This window comes from Hippopotamus amphibius, chromosome 2 (assembly GCF_030028045.1).
Source record: "Hippopotamus amphibius kiboko isolate mHipAmp2 chromosome 2, mHipAmp2.hap2, whole genome shotgun sequence".
NCBI classification, from domain to species: Eukaryota; Metazoa; Chordata; class Mammalia; order Artiodactyla; family Hippopotamidae; genus Hippopotamus; species Hippopotamus amphibius.
Window position 1 is genome coordinate 68,415,350 of NC_080187.1, and position 20,892 is coordinate 68,436,241.

The following is a 20,892-nucleotide window of genomic DNA, read 5'->3' on the forward strand; positions in this document are numbered from 1 at the left end:
TTTTTTCTGGTTTTCCTGTGCTATTCAAAGCCTTAGGCAATGAACAGAGTGCCTAGATCAGGAGTCTATGGACCTCTTCTTAGAATAAAAATGTTAAATGCATGAAAATAAAAGAAAAAGAAACCAATCATATTGAAATACAGTTGTTAACATATTAAAAAACAAATGTGTGATATAGTAATATATGTACTTGTTTAATACACCAATAAGATCAAATAACTTGATTTCAGGGTTGATGTGCATAAATGTTATTCAGAAATGTTTGATACAAATATGATATGTTATGAAAACATCTGTGTTTTCTATTGGTTACACAGTCATGGGTACTGTGAATGCAGTGAGGTCTACTGCTACCTTAAAATGGAAGTTATGTTGAGTCTTAGTTAGAGGTTATGTCAAGAACTGTGAAGGGCTGAGGTTCTGCCCTCCTTGGAAGGGTACAAATTAGCATGTCATAGTGCCATGGATGCTCATAGAAGACAGGAGACTGCTGAGGCAGAGTTGGTTAATCACAGCCAGAGCAGTAGGCAGAGGTATCAACACTCATGCCAGTCCCCTGAGCCCCATTTCCCACAGGGTAATATGAAGAGTGCCAGATGACACTGCACACACAGTGGGTTGTGTTATATTATTTATGTTAACATGTAATGAACTTACTGTTTTTAAATAAAGTAGTAAATATTTTTTAATTTCTAAAACATTGATAGTGGAGCTCACATGATCAAAAACTCCCTGGGGTCATCAAAAATTTTTAAATGTGTCTACTTAAAATTTTGCGGTCCTGAGCCTGAATAACCAAAAAAAATCTTGAGAAAAAAGAACAAAGCTGGAGGTATCACGCTACCTGATTTCAAACTATACTACAAAGCTATAGTAATTAAAACCATATGGTACTGCCACAAAAAGAGACACAGATCAATGGAACAGAATAAAGACCCCCCAAATGAACCCACATTTATATGGTCAATTAATCTACAACAAAGGAGGTAAGATTATACCATGGGGAAATGACACTCTCTTCAACAAATGGTGCTGGGAAAACTGGACAGCTACATGCAAAAAATCAAACTGGACTACCTTCTCACACAGTGTACAAAAATAAATTCAAGATGGATTAAAGACTTGAATGTAAGACCCGAAATCATAAAACTCATAGACGAAAACATAGGCAGTATGCTCTTTGACATTGGTCTTAACAATATTTTTTTGATATATCTCCTCAGGCAAGAAAAACAAAACCAAAATAAAGTGGCACTACATCAAACTGAAGAACTTTTGCACAGCCAAGGAAACTACTAACAAAATGAAAAGGCTGCCTGCCGAATGGGAGAAGATATTTGTAAAAGATATAGCCAATAAGGGGTTACTATCCAAAAGATACAAGAACTCATATAACTCAACATCAAAAAAAACCACCTGATTAAAAAATAGACAGAAGATTTGAATAGACATTTTTCCAAATGGCTAAAAGGCATATGAAAAGATGCTCAATATTATTCATCATCAGGGAAATGCAAATCAAAATACAATGAGATATCACCTCATACCTGTCAGAATGGCTATTATCAAAAAAAAAAAAAACAAACCACAAATAACAAGTGTTGGCGAGGATGTGGAGAAAAGGAAACGCTTGTGCACTGTTGCTGGTAATGTAAGTTGGTGCAGCCACTATGGAAAACAGTATGGTCCAGCAATTCAACTTCTGGATATTTTTCCAAAGAAAACAAAAACACTAGTTCAAAAAGATATATGTACCCCTACGTTCATTGCAACATTATGCACAATAGCCACGATATGAGAGCAACCTAAGTGCCTATCAGTAGATGAATGGATAATGAAGATGTGGTGTAAATATATACAATGGACAATATAATTTAGATTTTGGATTCTTGTCTTATTTCCAGTCACAGCCCCTTGGCACACATAACACTTTTTCCTCCTTTTCTTTGGCTCCAGCTTCCTCACTTTTTTATTCACATCATGTGGTTTCTTCTGGAGGTACTGTGTGATGAATTAGTGCCACCAAGGCTGATGTTGGAAGAAGATGCCCTTGGTGATGAAGAGCAGCTGCACCGCTTTCTAAGCAACATCCTCTCTCCCTGCAACCTCCACCCCACCCCCACAGCGCCCTGCCAGGCCCTGATTTACTTTGTGCTTATATTTCCCCTGATTGATTTCCACTCGCTGGCCTCAGGAAAGAGCTGGAAAACCAGTCAATACTAAAGTGTCAGTGTTCTGTAGGCTGTTCTGATTATATATTGCTGCATAACTAACCACCCCCAAGTGCAGTGGCTTAAGACAATAATCATTCTGTGATCCTCCCGAAAGCCCCGTGCTGACTGGATGCAGCCTGGCACTCCTTGCTCAGGGTCCCTCCTGGGGTCACAGTCAGATGGAAAACTCAACGGCTGTCTTAGTCTGTTCAGGCCGCTGTAACAAAACACCACAGACTAGGTGGCTTACAGACAATAGAAATGTATTTCTCATGGTGCTGGAGGTCAGAGGATCAGGTGCCAACACGGGCGGATTCTGGTGAGAGCCCTCTTCTGGTTTGCAGACTGCTGACCTCTCATTGTGTCCTGATGTGATGGAAGGATGAGGGAGCTTTCTGGGGTCTCTTTATAAGAGCACTAGTCCCTCCCAAAGGCCCCCTCTCCTTATACCATCACCTTGGGGGTTAGGTATCTGGTGGTGGGGCATATTGAGATCACAGCAGTGGGTGACTCCAGAATTTGAGGGGGAATCATCTGGAGGATTCTTCACTCACACATCTGGCAGTTGCTGGCTGTTGCCTGAGATCACAGCTGGGGCTGGTGGCCAGACATCCACATGTGGCCTCTTCACATGGCCTGGGCTCCCTCACAGCATGGTGGCTGGGTCCCAGCAGCAAACATCCCAGAGGGAGCCAGAGGGCAGCTGTGTCACCTTGTATGACACCAGTTGTACTGTACTCTATTTGTTGGAGCAGTCATAAGCCCCCAACCAGATTTATGGGGAGGAGACACAGTTCCCAGTCTGTCAAAGAATTTGGGGGCCAAGGCAAGTCAATACTTTTTTCTTTCCCTACTTAGTCAATAATGATGTAGGTTATCTGCCTTACTAGGAATGACAGAAATTGATAGCTGTTGCTAAACATTGCTTCTTCCTTTTCTTTTTCAGGAAGAGTACCCACAGCTGGGCGCATGGCTACCCAGACGAGGAGCCTCTATTCCCCAGCTACCTTGTAGCTAGGAATGGACATGAGACAAAGTTCTGGCCAAGGAATGTAATCAGAAATGTCATATGTGACTTCTCAGAGGTGTCCTCAATGGGAGGGGACAAGCTCTTCTTTCTCCTTTTCTCCTTCATCTGGGTGGAATGTGGAAGTGACAGCTTCAGCTTAACAGCTGTCTTGGGCCACGTGGATGAAGGCCACACCTAAGAGCAGTGGAGCCCAAGTCCTTGCTGACTCTTCAGACCTGCCACTTCAGCCAAGACTGTCTACTCAAAGACTTATCTGTGAGAGAATAAAACTTTGTGGACTTAAGCCACTATTATTTGGGTTCCTTGTCACTCGCGGCTGAACCTATCCTGAGGTGATAAACAAAGCAAAGCTCCCTTTCTGGGCTTGAAGTTCATGTCCCGTAGGGTGGAACTCTACAGGGAATAAAGATCTTTTCCAGGACCCTCCATAGGGTGAATATCCTTGTCCTACTCACTGGAGCATCAGATTCTCTGTTGAGACCAGTGTTTCTCAATTGGGGGGGCAGGGGGGAAACCCTATTGACATTGGGGGCAGGAGCATTTTTTGCTGTGTAGAATTCCCAATTAGAGGTCAAGAGCAGACTGCTCCCCCACCCCCACGAGTCGTTAAAAAACACACTTATAAGCAAGACTGATTATAATCATCAAACTTGCTAAGAGACTAAACTTCATTATTCCAACCACTAAAAGGAAATGATAATTACAAACCATGATACAGGTGCTAAGTATCACCACAACGGCAATCGTGTTACAATATACAAATGAATCAAAGTAGCATGTTGTACACCTTACATTTACACAACGCTACATGTAAAATATAATTTAGGACATCAAAATAAGTCCCCTCACATTTCCAAATGCTCCCTCGGTGCAGGATACCACCCTCAGCTGAGAACCACCGCTCCAGACCAAGCAGACTGACCCACCCACTTTAGACGTTCTTTCTCCCCGAAGACTATTACTGGGCACGAACCATCCCATACCCACAAGGGTATGACCTCACTATGTCACCCTAGGAGACACCAAGTGGTTCTTAACGCAGGTTGTGAAAAGACCTTGCTGGGTGTGGAGAACTTGCCAGATTTGCTAAGATGGAAAGTCAGTGGGAACATAAACAAAGCTAGGACAGCAGAATCAGATGCATGTACTCTACTCCACAGTGCTTAACTACATGCTTGTGTGAAAAAAAAAATTCACATCAAAACAAAGGGCAGAAGCCACTGAAATTCGATTGACATTTCAAACCGTATTTTCAAGAAATAGCCTTCTTTCTCAAACATCATTGAAAAATAAGCAACAGTGGAAGAGTCACTGAACCAGGCAACTTTTCAAGTTTGTAAGTCTTACAATTGCTGCAAGGTTAAAACAAACTGTGAATCCTTCATTCTAGATATACAAGAATGAATAAAAAATTATCCACACCTCAGTTATATTAAAACTGTTGGCTGCACTCTCTTACCAGCACTTTCTGTTCAAGGCTACTGTCTCCCCTATCACTACTGTGCAGGTGTGAATGTGTTACATCAGTTCATTTGTAACTGCAGTGCAAGCAAAAATGGATGTTCCACTTGTGATTTGCACAAAAGAAAAGCAGCGTGCAGTGATTTGTTTTTTTGTGCTCTGAGGATGTGCACATCCACACACTCTGCCCACACTGTCAACACTCTGCAAAAACTTCGTTTTGAGGTGTTAGAGCATCTTCCCTATAGTCCTGATCTTGCTCCATTGGACTTTCACCTGTTTGGTCCTCTGAAAGCAGCCCTAACGAGGACAAAAATTCACTTCTGATGAAGAAGTGAAGACAGTAGTGCATTCATGGCTTGCAGCTCAGCCTAAAACAGTTTTTAATGAGGGAATATGAAAGCTTGTTGACAGATGGACAAAATATATTGAAAAGCAAGATTATGTCAAAAAATGATGTATTTGTCTTTTCTAAATTTAATTAAAATAAATTCTACAGCCAGAGTGTGGATAATTTTTGACTCACCTTCGTATGTCTCAAGGTTGAAGAACTAATCTACCTCAGAAGTCGTGAAAGGGCGTTTGAGAACCAAAGAGATGCAAGCAGTAGTAAAGCAGAAGAACCTTCTTTTCTTGAACAACTGCATCTTAGTGCAAAAAACACACAACACTATTTCCATATATACTGCGCTGGGGTACTGTTTTAATAGATATATATACACCAGATTTCATGCCCTCAGACTGGTCTCCAGATTTCAGGACCCCCTCAGCTTGGCCACTTTTCTTCTCACCTGCTTAATGGGCATTGCCTGGCCCCCTCCTCTGCTCCTCCTGCTGGGTCTCCCATAATCCTTTGTATTTGGACCACGCTCTAACAGGTGCATCACACCAAGCAGAGGAAGCTGTGAAAGCAGCTCTGGGAGAGCATCAGTTTTAAAGTATGTTGTAGGTCTCTCAACACACTTAGGCACCTTTCTACTGCTTTGCTCAGGCTATTCAAAACATAATGTTTCCTTCTCAACTTCAAATCATATTAACGTTCATGAGGCTATGAGGCTATAATCACATTCTTTTCCAGTCCCAGTCAATACGGGAGACTGAAGATAGTTATTCAAATGCCTAAAATTACAAGAGGCATCTATTTAAAGATTATGCCTACCTTCCTTTGTACTATAATAACCCAGCCTTTCAAAGGTTTCAGATGATCAATAAAAAACCTTCTTTCAACACAGGGTTGCCAGACTCAGCAAAAGACAAAAACTCCCCAAACCAAAAAAAAACAGGATGCCAAGTTAAATTTAAATTTCAGTTAAACGACAAATATATATGGCTATGGTATCAGACCCATGCAATATTTGGGATAAACTTACACTAAAAACTTATTTGTTGTCTACCTACAGTTCATATACATCTAACAGCCCTATGCAGGTAATGAAAAGACTCTGAGCGAATTCTTTGGGCTGCTTGCAACAGAAACCCAGCTCATACTGGGTAGAATGGGGTATTAATTGGCTGATATAACTGAAAAGTCCAGGGATAGGACTGACTTCAGATATGGATGGATCCAGAAGATCAAATGATATCATCAACACTAGATTTTTGTCTCTGTCTTTTTCAACATACTGGGCTGACATCTCCACATGGGGACCCCAGGGAGCTCTAGGCTTACCTTTTCCTAGTATGGGTTGTCTTAGTGGGAAAAAAGAGCTTCTCTTTCCCAGTAGCTCCAGCAAATGTCCTGTAACAGAGTTTCACTGCACTACCTGGGTCATGTGCCCACCTGTGAACCAATCACTATAACCCCTGGAATTGGACACTGTATTAATTTCTAGTGGCTGCCGTGACAAATTACCAAAAGTGGGTGGCTTAAAACAACAGATGTTTTATTCTGACATGATAGTGAAGTAGGGTGGTGCTCTCTTCCAAGGCTCTAGGGGAGATCCATTGCTTACCTCTTGCAGCTTCTGGTGGCTCCAGGCATTTCTTGGCTTGTGGCTACACTGTTCTAGTCTCTGTCTCTGTGGTCACATAGCTTCCTCCTCTCTTCTGTCCAAAACTCCCTCTGCCTTTCTCTTATAAGGACACTTGTGACTGCATTTCGGGCCCACATGCATAATTCAGGATAAGCTCTTCCTCTCAAGATTTTTATGTAATCACATCTTTTGCCATATAGAGTAATGTTTACAGATTCTTAAGATTAGGACATTGAAACACATCTTTGGGGGTCACTGTTCAGTTTACTACAGACATTTAGGACTGAAAAGTCAGTGAGAAATAGTTCTCCAAACAAATGATGATGCTGGTAGCTGAAGAAGGGAAAAATGGATGCTGGAAAGTGCAGACATAGCAAGAGGTTTATGACAAGGACTTTCTATCCCATTCCACTGATTTCACGTATTTAATATCTGGAGAGTGCCTCCAGGGTCCTGGGCACTGTGCTGCCCTGAGGAGCTTGTAGTCCAGTCTGCAGTATTTACCCAGCACCCATCACATAAGTGCTGGGGAGGAAACCACGCTGAGGAAGCAGAGTCCCTTCCCTTGGGAACTTTATGGACGTTACACTGAGGGCAGAATGAGGTGGGTGCTATGAGAATTGGTTCTGACTGGGCCTTTTGGGCTGAGTTGTGAGAAAGAGAAGGGGAAAGGGGGACCTTCTAGGCAGGAGAGCAGAGCAAAGGCTGGTCTGTGGGGAGCAGAGGATAGCGGCCTGGAGTGGTTTGAGGAAATTTGGACACATAGCCTAGAATACTGAGATTCTATATAGGCAAGGAAAAGCCATGGAAAGTTATTAAAGGGAGGGGTGATGTGACCAGATTTGTATTTGGGAAAAATTACAATATTGTATAGAACGATGGGTTGAGTCTAAGGTAGAACTCATGGGCCTACCTTTCTATCGTACTACATTTCTATCTTACCCTCCCATCTACAACGATTCCCCAATCCAAACCAGTTCCCTTGCTGTTCTGCTTCATGCATTTCTCTTCCTAGGCTTGTCCTCATGCTGGCGTATTTCTCCACCCTTCCAGGCCTGTGTCAGGCTCCTGCAGCGCGTGGCGTCCTCCCCAGCACCCAGCCCCTGCAGCACACGGTGCCCAGTAGCAACCAACAGCAGCTTCCCCAGGCACCTGGAGTAGTTTTCTAAGAGAGCACCTCCAATGAGAAACCAACCCATGAACAGCTTTCCTGGGCAGCTTAGAAGATGATTTCCGGAAAGTTCCAGAGGGCAGATTTTCAGCAAGTTCTACTGATGCCACAGCAACTTCTCTGCCATTCAGGGAGCCACAGCCCTCTCCACGGAGGTGTCAACCTCATTCCAGGGGCCCCGTGGATAGACAGGCAGCTCTTCCTCAGATGCTCTATCTCAGCCCCAAGGGGTAGCAGCTACTCAGAATACCTTTCGTTCCTATATTCTTTAGAGTCCTCTCTCTCTTTTTTTTCCCCCACACTCTGTGGCTTGTAGGATCTTAGTTCCCTGACTAGGGATTGAACCTGGGCCCTTGGCAGTGAGAGCACAGAGTCCTAACCACTGGACCGCCAGGGAATTCCTCTTTCGACTTTTTTTAAATATAAATTTATTTATTTATTTTATTTATTGGCTGCGTTGGGTCTTCGTTGCTGCCCACGGGCTTTCTCTAGTTGATGCGAGCCAGCGCTACTCTTCATTGTGGTCCACAGGCTCCTCATTGTGTTGGCTTCTCTTGTTGCGGAGCACGGGCTCTAGGCGCGTGGGCTTCAATAGTTGTGGTACACAAGGCTCAATAGTCGTGGTGCACTGGCTTTGTTGCTCTGAAGCATGTGGAATCTTCCTAGAGCAGGGCTTGAACCTGTGTCCCCTGCATTGGCAGGCAGATTCTTAACCACTGTGCCACCTAGGAAGTGCCTCTTTCTACTTTTTTAATGCAGCTACTGGAAAATTTTAAATTATATATGTGGCTTGAATTCTATTTCTATAGGACAGCCCTGTCCTACACCCATTTTCTGTTCAATCTTTCCTGATTTTCCTAAACAGACATAACTTCTGCCTCCTCCACAGCTCTTTGAATTTCTCAGGATATTTGTGGGGAACATTTGTTAATTATTTGCCTGCCAGAATCCTATCTCCTTATTTTATAGGCATCTCAACCGCCTTTTGTGGAATTAGCAGCCACATCCAGCTAGAGAAACCAGAGTTGTCCCTGCTAGCCTGGGAGACAGGCATAGAACCAAATGCCTCCAACTGGAAGCTCCCTCCCGACACTTCATATCTCGAGCAAGTGTTGCAAACAGTTGGGGTCAGCTGGAGGTCCTCTCTCTTAAAAGACGCAGCAGCGTGGCACATATACTATCTTCACTCTATCTGCTGTGTCACTTTAGCAGTGATTTCTGCTGCCTAGCCCTCTGCAGCATCTAGGTTTCCCAAATTGATTGAAAATCAATATGATTTAACTGATTCTTACCATTGACTCTCTGAGACCCTGACATTTGTCCGATCAATTCCTTTTCTTCCCTTAAGATTTACAAAGGCTGTATCTGTTGTTTGCAACCAAGAACTCTGATTCTGCACTGTATTACATTTATTTCTAGCAAGTTCCAGCTATGGGGAAAGTCTCAGAACTGCAGGATAAACTGAAAAGTCAGGCTTTGAGAAACACAGAAACCAGCCTCACAGACCTACATGCCAAAAATGATGCATGCCACCATTAAGATAAATGCACCTCGATCTTTTTTAGTCCTTGGGTCATCACTTTGTTCACCCCAGGAATAGAGTGTAACAGATCAGCTGTGGGTAGGGGTCTGTAGTAGGCAGAATAATAGCCCCTCAAGATGTTCATGCCTTAATCCCTGAAACCTGTAAATGTTACCTTAAATGGCAAAAGGGACTTTGCAGATGTGATTAAATTAAGGACCTTGAGCTATGGAGATTATCTTGGATTATTTGGGGGGGACCAATGTAATCACAAGGGTCCTTAAAAGTGAAGAAACTTTCCCAACTGGATCTGAGAGATGTGACTATGGAAGCAGGATTAGAAAGATGTCACTCATTTGGAAGATTGCTAGTTTGGAAAATGAAGGAAGGGGGTTACCGGCTGAGGAATGCAAGTAGCCTCTAGAAGCTGGAAAAGGCAATGACATGGATCTTCCCAAGAACCTCCAGAAAGGAATGCAGCCTTGCTGACACCTTGGTTTTGGTCCACTGAGATTTTGTACCAACAGAACTGTGTTGTTTTAAGCTCTAGATTTGTGATAATTTGTTAGCGCAGCAAATAGAAAAATAACATCAATACAAAAGTCTATCCCTTGAGCTGGAGACGACATCACTTTGACAGTCCGACCAAGGCTATCCTTTGGAGAGCAGGAGGTAGGTTCCCGTATGAAAATTGGGTGCCATCAGCTAGTGAGGGAAAGAATGCTGAACATATAAAACGTGGGGGCCTGAGGCAACCAAACACCACAGCCCTTTGCACACTGTTTAATCAAAACCTACCCTAAATCTAGTGAATTTTTTAGGGCCAGCAACCGTTAGGTTAAACATTCTGGGTGAGAAGCCTTGAGGAAGTAGAAGAGAACTTTAAACGAAATGTAAATCCAAATTTACATATGCAACACTGCATATATAAACATTGCATCTTAAAAGAACTTTAAGAACTACATCTTAAAAATTCCAAATTTTGTCATAAAGAGTCTTATGAAACTTGGAAAGGACTGATTCCCCCTGAGTAAAGATGTAGTTAATTCAGCCAGCTTCCCTAGTACCTAGACATACGGACCTTGTCTATAAAGTGTTTAAGAATCACTGGCTTAGTCACTGACTAATTAGCTGTTGATATATCACAGACAATAATGGGAACATACTTAGAGGCAAATGAGATGGAAGTTATGGCCCACGGTCTAAGAAGGCAAAATATTGCTAGGAGAGCTAAAAGGAGCAATAAGGGACGTTACCATGCCTGTCCTAAAACCCTGATTGTGGTTACTGAAGGTCGGGAGAAGATCAGAGCCAACGGATGCAAGTCAAGTTTATAGAAAGCCAGGGAGATGGCCCAAACACACTCAGCTCTTGAACACTTAGTCTGATCAGGTGGCGTTCTAACAATGGGTAATGAAAACATCATTTTGGAAGGTACTAGAAAATCACTCTAAAGGGGTCATTACTGTCAGCTCATGATTCAGGTAAAAGGTTTTGGCTCATAAAGATACCTTTCCTGCAGTTAAGGCGATCCATGCTCAGGTAGTAGTAAAAAATCTTGGCCACCTTTTTGAAGGGGAGTCTGTTCTGGTTGAAAACAGTTTAGGCTGTGAGTGTTCCCTCAGGAGTTTGCGTGTGTTTCTGCTTGTTTCTTGGTGTTGGGGTTTGGGAGGGGGAGCCAAGGAGCTCTTTTCCCAGACACTAGAGCTAGGTAGGTTCGAAAAGAGATGATTCGAGGAAAACTCTTCTCAATCCTGGCCATATGTTAGAACTATCGCGAAAGCTTTAAAACAAAGAAAAATACCAATGTATGGGCTCAGAAGTCCAGAGGTGGGACCCCGGTATCTTAATACTCTAAAAGTTTCTAGATAATTCTAAGGTCTGGCCAGTGCTGTCAGGGTTAAGAACCACTGCTTTAGAATTTCGTAGTATGGTTATCCTATAGTCACCCGTTTTGTGGCATCTTCTCAGTGCTTCTGAGTGTGGCTCAACAGTGCTTCTCAAATTTCCGTGTGCCCAACGGCCACCTGGGAGCTGTTTAAAATTCGGATTCCCAGGCTCCATCCTTAGAAGGTCCTAGAGGACCCCGCCTGCGCAGCGCCCAGGAGTCCTCCTCTTCTCTGTTGCAAGCAGTCGGAGGGTCGCAACCCGACAAATTAAGGCCGAGAGATAACAGCTGTGGGAGATCAAGACCAACTGGGAAGGCCGAGTGGAAGAAAAAGGACAAATGTGTGAGTACAGATCCTTTAAATACGTTTTTCTTTGGCTCCTCTACTCTGGGCAGTTTCGGCCAGGACTACGGAGAAGGAGACGTGAGTATGACCAGGAGTGTGGTGCTGGGTGTGGTCGACTGTGGGTTCCCGAAAATTCCTTCGGGGCGGGGGCGCTGAAGGACGGGGGTGTGTCTCCCCGGGCCCCTTCTCTCTGCCGCCGCTTGCCACCTTACGCGCCTCCTTCGGAAGCATCGGGACCGCTCGCCCCGCTCTCCGAGCCGCGTGCAGGAGGTGCGCTGGGAGCCGCTGGGGGGAGGGCAGTGCGGGGACCGCGGGGGAGGGGGCGCGGCGGGGGGCTTCCGGCTCCCGCCGCAGGGCGGCCGCGGGCCCGGGCGCGCGCACCGTGGGCCCGGGCGTCCGGGCGCGGCCCCGGCCGGGCGTCCGGGCGCGGCCCCGGCCTCGCCTCCTCGCGCTCGCGAGGCCGCTTCCTCCGCGCGCTGGCGGCGCTGCCCGGGGGCGGGGACTCGCCGCCGCGGAGGCCGGAGACGCGGCGGCGCTGGACGTTGCGCGGGGCGCGGAGCGCGGGACGCGGAGCGGGCGGGAGCGCGAGGCCGGCGGCGGTGGAAGAGCGGCCCGGGAGGCCTGGGAGCCGGGCCCCGCAGCGCCGAGCGGCCGCCGGAGCCGCGGCAAGAGGTGAGTGGGCGGCGCGCGTGCCCGGTGCGCCCTCCGGCCGCCTTCCTTCTTCTTGTCCTTCCTCGGCCCCGGGCCCGCGCCCAGGGACCCGGCGCCGGACCCTGGAAGCAACGCCCGGCTTGCGCCCGGACCGCAGCCTTTTACCGAAGTCGACTCGGGACCGACCCCGCACCTTCCCGCCCCGGAGCCTCCTTCTCGGGGCCGCCCCGACCCGCCGGGTTCCGTCTCCCGGGCTCTCCTCCTTTGCTGGGCTCCCCTGCGGAGGCTGGTCCGGGGCGATGCGGGGGCCTTTCTTTTTGTTCTTAGCTGTGGCACGCGCGTCGGCATCCAGAGTCAAAAGCGAGCATCCCCAAAGTCGCGCTCGTGCCAGCCGTGCGGGCGTGATTGGCAAGCGGGAGGGATGGCTGGCCGGCCGCGCCGCTCATCTCTTCCTCCTCCGCCCCGGGCGCGCTCGGGCCGCCGCGGTGCCCACGTTGGCGGCGGTCGCGTCCTGGCAGGTGACCCAGAGCTTGACGCCGGGTCCTCGGTTTGCAAGCCGCCAGAGCTCCCCCGAAGCCCGTCTCAGGGATGCTCCGGGTTTCCTCCTGTACCTGTGTTTCCCACCTTTGGCGGCGTGGAGAATCCACGGAACTTTTGCTCTGCTGTTAAAAACAGTCTCTTGGGTTTACATATTACATATTCTTTATGTGTCACACCCTATTTAATATTTTTAATGGTTTTTTTTTTGTTTGTAAAACAGAATAGGCAAAATACCTATTTTGATGAGTGTTCTTTTTAGCGGAATTTAAGAATCGTTCTATTAGGCAAGTCATGGTGGTGCTCAAGATATCCCGTTTCCAAATTTGCAAAACCAAACTTGTGTGGCTTTCACGGTTTTGAGATTTCCTTTGGTTTGTGGTCTCCAAGGCCCAGTTGCCCTAAATTATGCAAATACTGAGGGTCATTGCTAGGAGCAGAGTAAGATGTCCAGTAGCCTGATGAAACATTTAACAGCTCTAGAGTGACTCTGTTTCGTTCATGGCCATCAGATTGACTCAAATTTAGGTAGTTTTAGTATTTCTGAGTTTTTTTGTAGCATGAGACCCGAGAAGTGGAATCTCTTGTTAGTCCTTGTGGGTCTCCTAGGGCATCCGTAACTCCTACTTGTGTTAGGGAAGATTAAGCTAAGCTTTTGCTATTGGGAAGAATAATTTTACTTTATTTGTAAATGGAAACCAGTAACTTGCTAGGACTTGCTGTTCTTAGGTCAGAACTCAATTTTTAAGGTGTCAGTGGTGAAAAGACATTGAATTCTTAGGATGTTTAAGGAAAACAGGTTAACTCTTCAAGATGTATTTTGTTCTCCTGTGGAGATGTCACCTTTTTTTCCCATTGGTTTTGCTCAGAAATGAAAGGCCAAGGATGAGAGGAAAGAATGCTGGAGGGGTGTCACATTTCAGGGCATTGCTTTTAAGAGCTAAGGATGCCATCTGCTTTCTAATTGCTGGCCCTAAGTCCAGTTATTGATGGGGGAATGAAAAGATTTTGCATTTATGTTATTTTGAGGGGTGGGGCCGAAACACCGTATGTATGGTTGACCATGTCAGGATCAGGGCTACCTTCACTCCATTTATATGGCCACCTTCCCCCAGCAGGAGGGAACTGCTAACCGTACTGAAGATCCTGTGAATGTTGCAGGCTGGCTTTCTGCATCCGAAGCACAAAGAATAGCCAGGCAGAGCGGGGGAAACTGCTTCTGCAGGGAAGAGTTGGAAGGTAGGATGTTGATTCAAGGTGGCTGTGCTGGGAACAGGATCCCATCATTGGCAGTTTAGTGAAGGCAGGGTGGTCCCTGAAGACCAGCCCTGCTTCTAAACAGCCCTGGGATGGCCGTGAGGGTGGAGACGCAGGGACAAGGATGAGAGGCCCTGTGATTAGGGCTTTAACTCAGTTGTATTATTGTTATTGTTGCTTTTGTTTAGAAAAAAATAAGGTGGCTTAGGAAAAGATTGATTTCTTTTTTAATGACCTAAAATGGGAAATAACATCCATAATTGGGATAAGAAAAAAAAAGCACTTTTCTTTTGTTCAAAAAAAAACTTGGTTAAAATTATTTTCTAAAAATTTGCAAAAGTGGAAAGAATGGTCTTGATATGCTCATGCTTTCACCTTAAAATGTGAATGGCATTTCACTTGCTCCCCCAAGATGGTCCTAGATTGCATTTGTTTTCTTTGTTTTCAAGTTACTGATGAAATTACATTGAAAGAGAGACTTGGCTTGAAGTTTAAGGATTATTTCCAAAATTCTCAGAGAGTCTACTTTGCTTTGCAAAGAAGTTTCCCGCACTTTCAGGGGGAAAATGCATGCCTTCAGATTTTTACAACATTTTGATCTTATTTTGCTTCAAGTCTGCATTAATGGAACTTCCTCTCACTAAGATTTTGAAGACTAATTAGTGCCTGACTGGAAGAACATCTTTGTAAAGGTACTATATAATAGGATTATAGTGATATATATTGTAGTTTGCTGTGGTTTCCAAGCTGTTTTGCTCATTTTTAGCACTCCTTTGTATGTGTTTGTTACTTAATTATAAATTATATACATGTGCCATCATTGTTGTATCTCAAGACCCAATATACACGTAGGGCTGGATTCATTGTTAATGACAGTGGAGGTAAAACCCTCTTTCAAATACTCCTTGAATTTTTAGTATTTTTGGCCTGGCTCTCGTCAGATCTGAGTACATCATCATTGTTTTTACTTGGTGATGTGGCTCAGGTGAAGCTGCCTCAGGGCAGGAAGTGTTCCCAACCTCGGGCTTGTGTTCACCTGGGCTTGTGTTTGTTAGTAAAGCTTAAATTTGTGCTTTCTATAGGCATCTTAAAGCTTCATGTCCTCTGTGAGGTTTGGTTTAGTTATAATTTGTCCATCTACCTCATTGTGCACTTGCCCAAGTCAAAGGAGTGTGTCAGGCAGCTCAGAGGACTGGTGACAGGTGACTCTCGACAGAGGGACTTTGTGAGGATGCAGTCAGTTCCTGCTTTTATTAGCGCTGTTAGTATTTCATAATAGTATAATTAGTACAGTGTAACACAGTGTAAAATGATTATTATATACATAATATATTTAATTTGTATGTAGTATTTATATTACTGAAACATAGTTGCTGTTCTACTTTTTGGATAAAAATAAATGTAACTTCTAGAATTAACCGCCGCCCAGGTGGAGCATCTTTTACACCTTCTGGGATGCATGTGCCCTGCTGGTAGACAGCTGGTTCTCTCACTTTAGCCTCAGATAATTCTTTCATTTAATCCTCAGAAGAACCCCACGAATGCAGGTCTAATTGATCTCACCTGCCCTTTCTTTAAAATGAGTAAACTGAGACTTTAAAAGGTGAATACCACGCAGTTCCTTTCAGTTAAGTATTTACTTGGTGACAAGTAGATGTTCTCATTTAATTTTCACACCAGCCTTAGAAGACAAACCCCAAGGTTATCCCTTTACAGATGAGCCCAGGAGGTTGGGAGGAGATGAAGAACTGCCACATCATCAAGTCAGAAACGGGTCCTCACACTGCCCTGCATCTCCTTTCAGTTACCTGCTCAGTCTCAAGATGGGGACCTGGGTCTTCTTCGTGTCCCCAGTGGTAGGGTCCAGCACAGAAGGGAGCCTTGGAGTGTGTTTGAAGGAGTTTGTTTCAGTTTCTCTGCTTCATAATATTGATACATACATATGATATCATTGTTTTGAATTAGAAGAAGCTGTAAAATACTGATTTCATCTGGGAATGCTAGAAATACAGCTACAAAACTTTCTAATGTTACCATTATATGTCTTCCTAACATCTTAGGTTTTTATTGTTACTGTTTGCCTTTTGTATTAAAGATATGCTTGTTGAGGGAAAAAAAGATGGTATAAAGCAAAAAAAAAAAACAAAAATGAAAGCTTCATTCCTTCTCTTCCTCTATACATTCTGCTCCCCTACTACAACTTGTAAATATCCTTCCTTATAAACATTTACTGTACATTTTCTATGGCAGAAAAATATGTTGATTTATGGAGTGTATTTAAAATTTTTTTCCAGCAAATTTGGGATATGATAATTACTATTTTGTAACTTTTTTCATGTAACAATTTGTATTTTGATCATCTGTTGCTCCATAACAAATCATCTGCAAGTTTAAAACCATCATTTTATTATTGCACCTGATTCTGTGAATTGACTGGGCTGCAGTCTTTTGAGGCTCTGTTGGTCTGGAACTTCAGGATGCCTCATTTGCTATTAGCAGTTTTTTTTTTTTTTAAAGCATAAATTTATTTATTTATTGGCTGCATTGAGTCTTCGTTGCTGCACACAGGTTTTAGTTGTGGTGAGTGGGGGCTACTCTTTGTTGTGGTGCATGGGCCTCTCATTGCAGTGGCTTCTTTTGTTGCGGAGCATGGGCTCTAGGTGCTCAGGCTTCAGTAGTTGTGGCATACAGGCTCAATAGTCGTGGCTTGCGGGCTCTAGAGCACAGACTCAGCAGTTGTGGCGCACGGGCTTAGTTGCTCCTTGGTACCTGGGGTCTTCCCAGCCCGGGATCAAACCCATGTCCCCTGCATTGGCAGGTGGATTCTTAACCACTGCACCACCAGGGACGTCCCTATTACCAATCTTTCCTTTGTGTTTTTTGTATCAGTGAGGGAGGGTCCTGTAGAAGCCATGTTGCCCTGAAATTAGTGATCACTTCTTGTAATTAAAGAGGAGATACCTTCATCCACAGGTGAACAGTGACTTTAATTGTGATGCCCAAAGAGAGAAAGGACCCTAGACTGAGAAGTTACTTTAAATGAAGTCCATTCAGGGTTACTCTTCACCTCTTAGGGAAGTAAAAAGAAACCTTATTTCTCTGGAACACACAGTAGTAGATAGGTTTAGGGAAGATGTTTACAACTGCAGATGGGAGGTGTGAGACAACAGAATACAACCGAAGGCCAGAGGCCGAGGAAGAGCCCGGGGCGGGGGAGAAGAACTCAGACTCAACCTTTAAACCGTAGGGAAATACACATATTTCTCCGAAGTGAAACGACGCACCCCCTCCAACATGCCTTTCTGCTTCTTGGAAATAAGAGTGCGTCCAGAACAAGATTCACCTGTCAGACGTGTCCAGTGAGCTCGGAGAGGACAGTGGTTCTCAGCATTGACCGGCACCAGCATCACCTGAAGGGCTTTGAAACACAGACCCCGACTCTCTGACTCGGTAGGTCTGGGGTGGTGGGCCAGAACATTCGAATTCCTGACATTCCCACATGCTGCTGCTGGTCCAGGGGACACACTTAGAGAACCATTGAGCTACAGCAGGGGTCAGCAGACCTTGCCTCTAAAGGGCCGCGTGGTCTTTTAGGTTCTGGAGGCCCTGTGGGCTGTGTCACAGGGACTCAGTTCTTGTAGCCTGACAGCCATAGACAATACGTACATGAATAGGAATGGTTGTGTCCCAATAACACGTTACTTAGGGACACCGAAATTTTAATTTCACGCATTTCAGTGCTTGTCATGTCATGAAGTATTATTTTGATTTCTTCAGTGAAAAAACTTAAAATTTGAACTTTCAGGTAGTGTACAGAAACAGGTGGCCGGCAGGATTCAGCCCTTAGGCTGTAGTTTGCCAACTCCTGAACAGGGGAGGGATTTGGGAATGCCTGCCAAGGTGTAGTCTTGGTGTCTGTAGGGAAGGTGGCCCTTTTTCAGAAAATCAAGGGCTGGAAGAAACACAGTGGAATTTGGTTCTCCTCATTCATTTTCACGCATCCATTTCAGTTTTTGGTATTTTCACTGTATAGCCGTAAATAGGCAGATGAATTTTTAGTTTTTCTTTTTAAAACATTTTATTGAGTATAATAGATATAACATGTTAGTTTCAGGTGTACAATGTCATGATTCGATACTTGTATATATTGCAAAATGCTCACCACAGTAAGTCTAGTTAACATTGGTTACCATACAGTTACAATTTTTTTTTCTTGTAATGAGAACTTTTAAGATCCGCTCTCTTAGCAACTTGCAGATGTGCAATATAGTATTATTAACTATAGTTACCATGCTGTTTTTCTTTCTAAACTGTTAGCTTCTAGAATTGGGAGGAAATTGGGGTTGGGAGAGTGAGAGAAGGATAATCTATGCTACTTCCTAGAACGTTTTTAAAGCAATTTAAGGAGAATACAATGGACTTGTCATTTAACCCTGATGGTTTAGAGCAGGAGGTGACAGACTTTCCCTTAGGGACCAGATAATAACTTTAACTGGTTCAGTCTTCGTAATAACTATGAGTAGATGAGTAGATCCCCGTTTCGACTATTCAGGAAAGCAGCTGTGGGCAGTACTTCGAGGGCTGGGCGTGGCTGTGTTCAGCAAAACCTTATTTACAAAGCAGGCCCCCGTTGGCCCGTGGGCTTGGTATGCTGACCCCTGCTTTGGAGACGTTCTTCGGACAGAGTAGAATATCTTTCAACCCTCCAAGACAATGTTGGTGACGACGTCCTTCAGAGGCCCCAGCGCTGAGTGGGGCGGCGGCCTCCGGTCTGTGTGCTCACTGTGGTGGCTTCTGAACTCCGTGGGGGGCACCTCCGGCTCCGGCCCCCCACCATCCTGGTGAGGCCATTTCCTCTGAAAAGAAATAAGGTGCGGTCCCCTGCTGTTTGGAGACGCTGTGTTGTTTCTGCAGTGATGGCATTGGTCAAACAAGCTAATCTGATTTGGTTGCTCCCGTGTATTTATTTGCCTATATGATTAGAAACCTCTGTGTGTAAATAAGGAAATGAAAACATTATTTAACTAGGAGGTTTAAGTGGCCAGTTGCCCATTTTCTTATGCTTTTTCTTTCTTTTTTTTTTTTTTTTGAGATAGAAGTCTGTTCTCTTATAAGAGTGTATGTTTTAAAAGCAGATGATAATTTTAACTAGTAGATTGAATTTTTTAAATTAATTAAGCCAATAGAATCTGCAGGTTTTGTTTTTGTTTTTTTAGTGACTTGCAATTTACCAAGAAACTTTTAATGCAGACACATACCACTTTCTTTCACTCCAGGGAAACCTGGAATTTCATAGAGTTTAGCTGATTTAGGTTAACCTTTTTCAGTGTGTCAGGTGACTATAATCAAATATGATACAAAACACATTCTGAAGCCTAAATTATGACTGTTAATCTATCTGACACAGTCTGTCCCCCACCCACTTCCATCACCCTCCAGCCCGCGTGAATTCTAAGGTGGAGGAGAGGAGAGCATTTGAAATATTTGACAGCTTGTCAGCCTTGGCTCTGAATTCCTGCACTCAGTCTTCCTCAGGCTTTGGCATTTCCCACTTGCATCTGTCCCTGCGTCTTCAGCAGCAGGGTTCCTGCAGTCCTGACAGTCTGTGGTGAGGCACGTGCAGCCCAGAGGCTCACTGTTGGCCTTCCCTTCCTCTTGGTCATCTTCTTACCTGGGCAGCCCTCTGTCCATCGGGAGCCCAGGGCTCTCCTAACCATGCCCTGTGGCTGACTGCACACTGGCCGACCGGCCAAGTGCCGGCCAAGTGCTGGGTCATGGCGAGGGGCTTCTGAGAGTGTACTCAGCTTCCCGGAACCTCTCTTTTACATAATACTGTCTTTGTCTGGGATGTCTGCTGCTGCAGCGGCATCCGTGAGTCAGTCCCAGGTGATGGCAATTACTGCTGCTTCAGTTGACAGCAGAGTCAAGGGAGGAAGGCAGATGGCTGGTTCCTATGAAGTAGAAATATTGAGGAAGGAAAACACTCATCACCTTTTTAAAATGGGAGAAGGTCCAGGTCTGGAAATGATTCGTTATTCCTCTTTCCATCTCTAATGATGCGAGTCAGCATTTGTGGAGCAGTTGGCCCTATGCACCTGCTGTGGTTCTACGCACTTCTCACATCTTCACTCATCTGTTCTTCACTGTAACCCTCTGCGGAGGACGCAGAGGCACAGAGGGGTCCTGTGGCTCCGAAGAGGTGGAACCAGGATCCAGCTCTCGCCATCGGGTTCCAGAGTTTGTTTTCTTAACACTGCCCTCAGCTTCCTGGTGCTAACACAGCACCTGTCCCATAGTAGTTGTTCATTAAATTTTTTATTGACTGACTAAAGGAAGGAGAATGTTAAATGATTATCTGTGCACTTCCTTGGAGTGAGAATTGAGTTATATTGTCTTCAAAGTTATAGTACAGACACCCTGACTTACACCTGCAGGAATAACAAAAGGTCAGGTGAGGGTCAAGTGACATCATCTAAAAGTTTATTGTTAGGGAAATAAGCATATAACAAAGATGGCCTTTCAAAGAACTAAGTAAAACTAGATTACTCAGTAAAGGATGCCTAAAGAACTGGCTGGCCATTACGGAAAAAAAAAGTTGTTTTCTTTGTATTTCCTTACTCTTTATGTCAAAAAGGAATTACAAGTAGTGAAAGATTTAAATATAAATATGAAATCATAGCTATGTTGAGAGGAAATATGGGTAATTGTTTATCGTAAGTTAGAGTAGGAAGTATCTTTCTAAATATGAGCAAAATCTACAAGTAATAAAAGAGTGATGAGATTACATTATTTTAAAAACACCGCCAACAACCAGAAATTATGGGCAGAAAATTTCACAGAGAA

General features: G+C 44.5%; 1 protein-coding gene across 6 annotated transcripts in view; it reads left to right on the forward strand.

Annotated features, from left to right (window-relative positions):
* Positions 1–11,815: 11,815 nt before the first annotated feature.
* Positions 11,816–20,892, forward strand: part of GOLM1 (golgi membrane protein 1) — a 60,556-nt gene continuing 51,479 nt past the window's right edge. For 3 of the 6 annotated variants that reach the window (XM_057725047.1, XM_057725051.1, XM_057725052.1), the window contains exon 1: positions 12,128–12,276. The gene's annotated coding sequence lies outside the window, so the exon portion shown is untranslated. Of the gene's footprint in view, positions 11,875–12,127; positions 12,277–13,960; positions 14,032–17,482; positions 17,500–20,892 lie in introns of those variants that run through there. The other 3 variants (XM_057725049.1, XM_057725048.1, XM_057725050.1) reach the window with 3 other exon arrangements.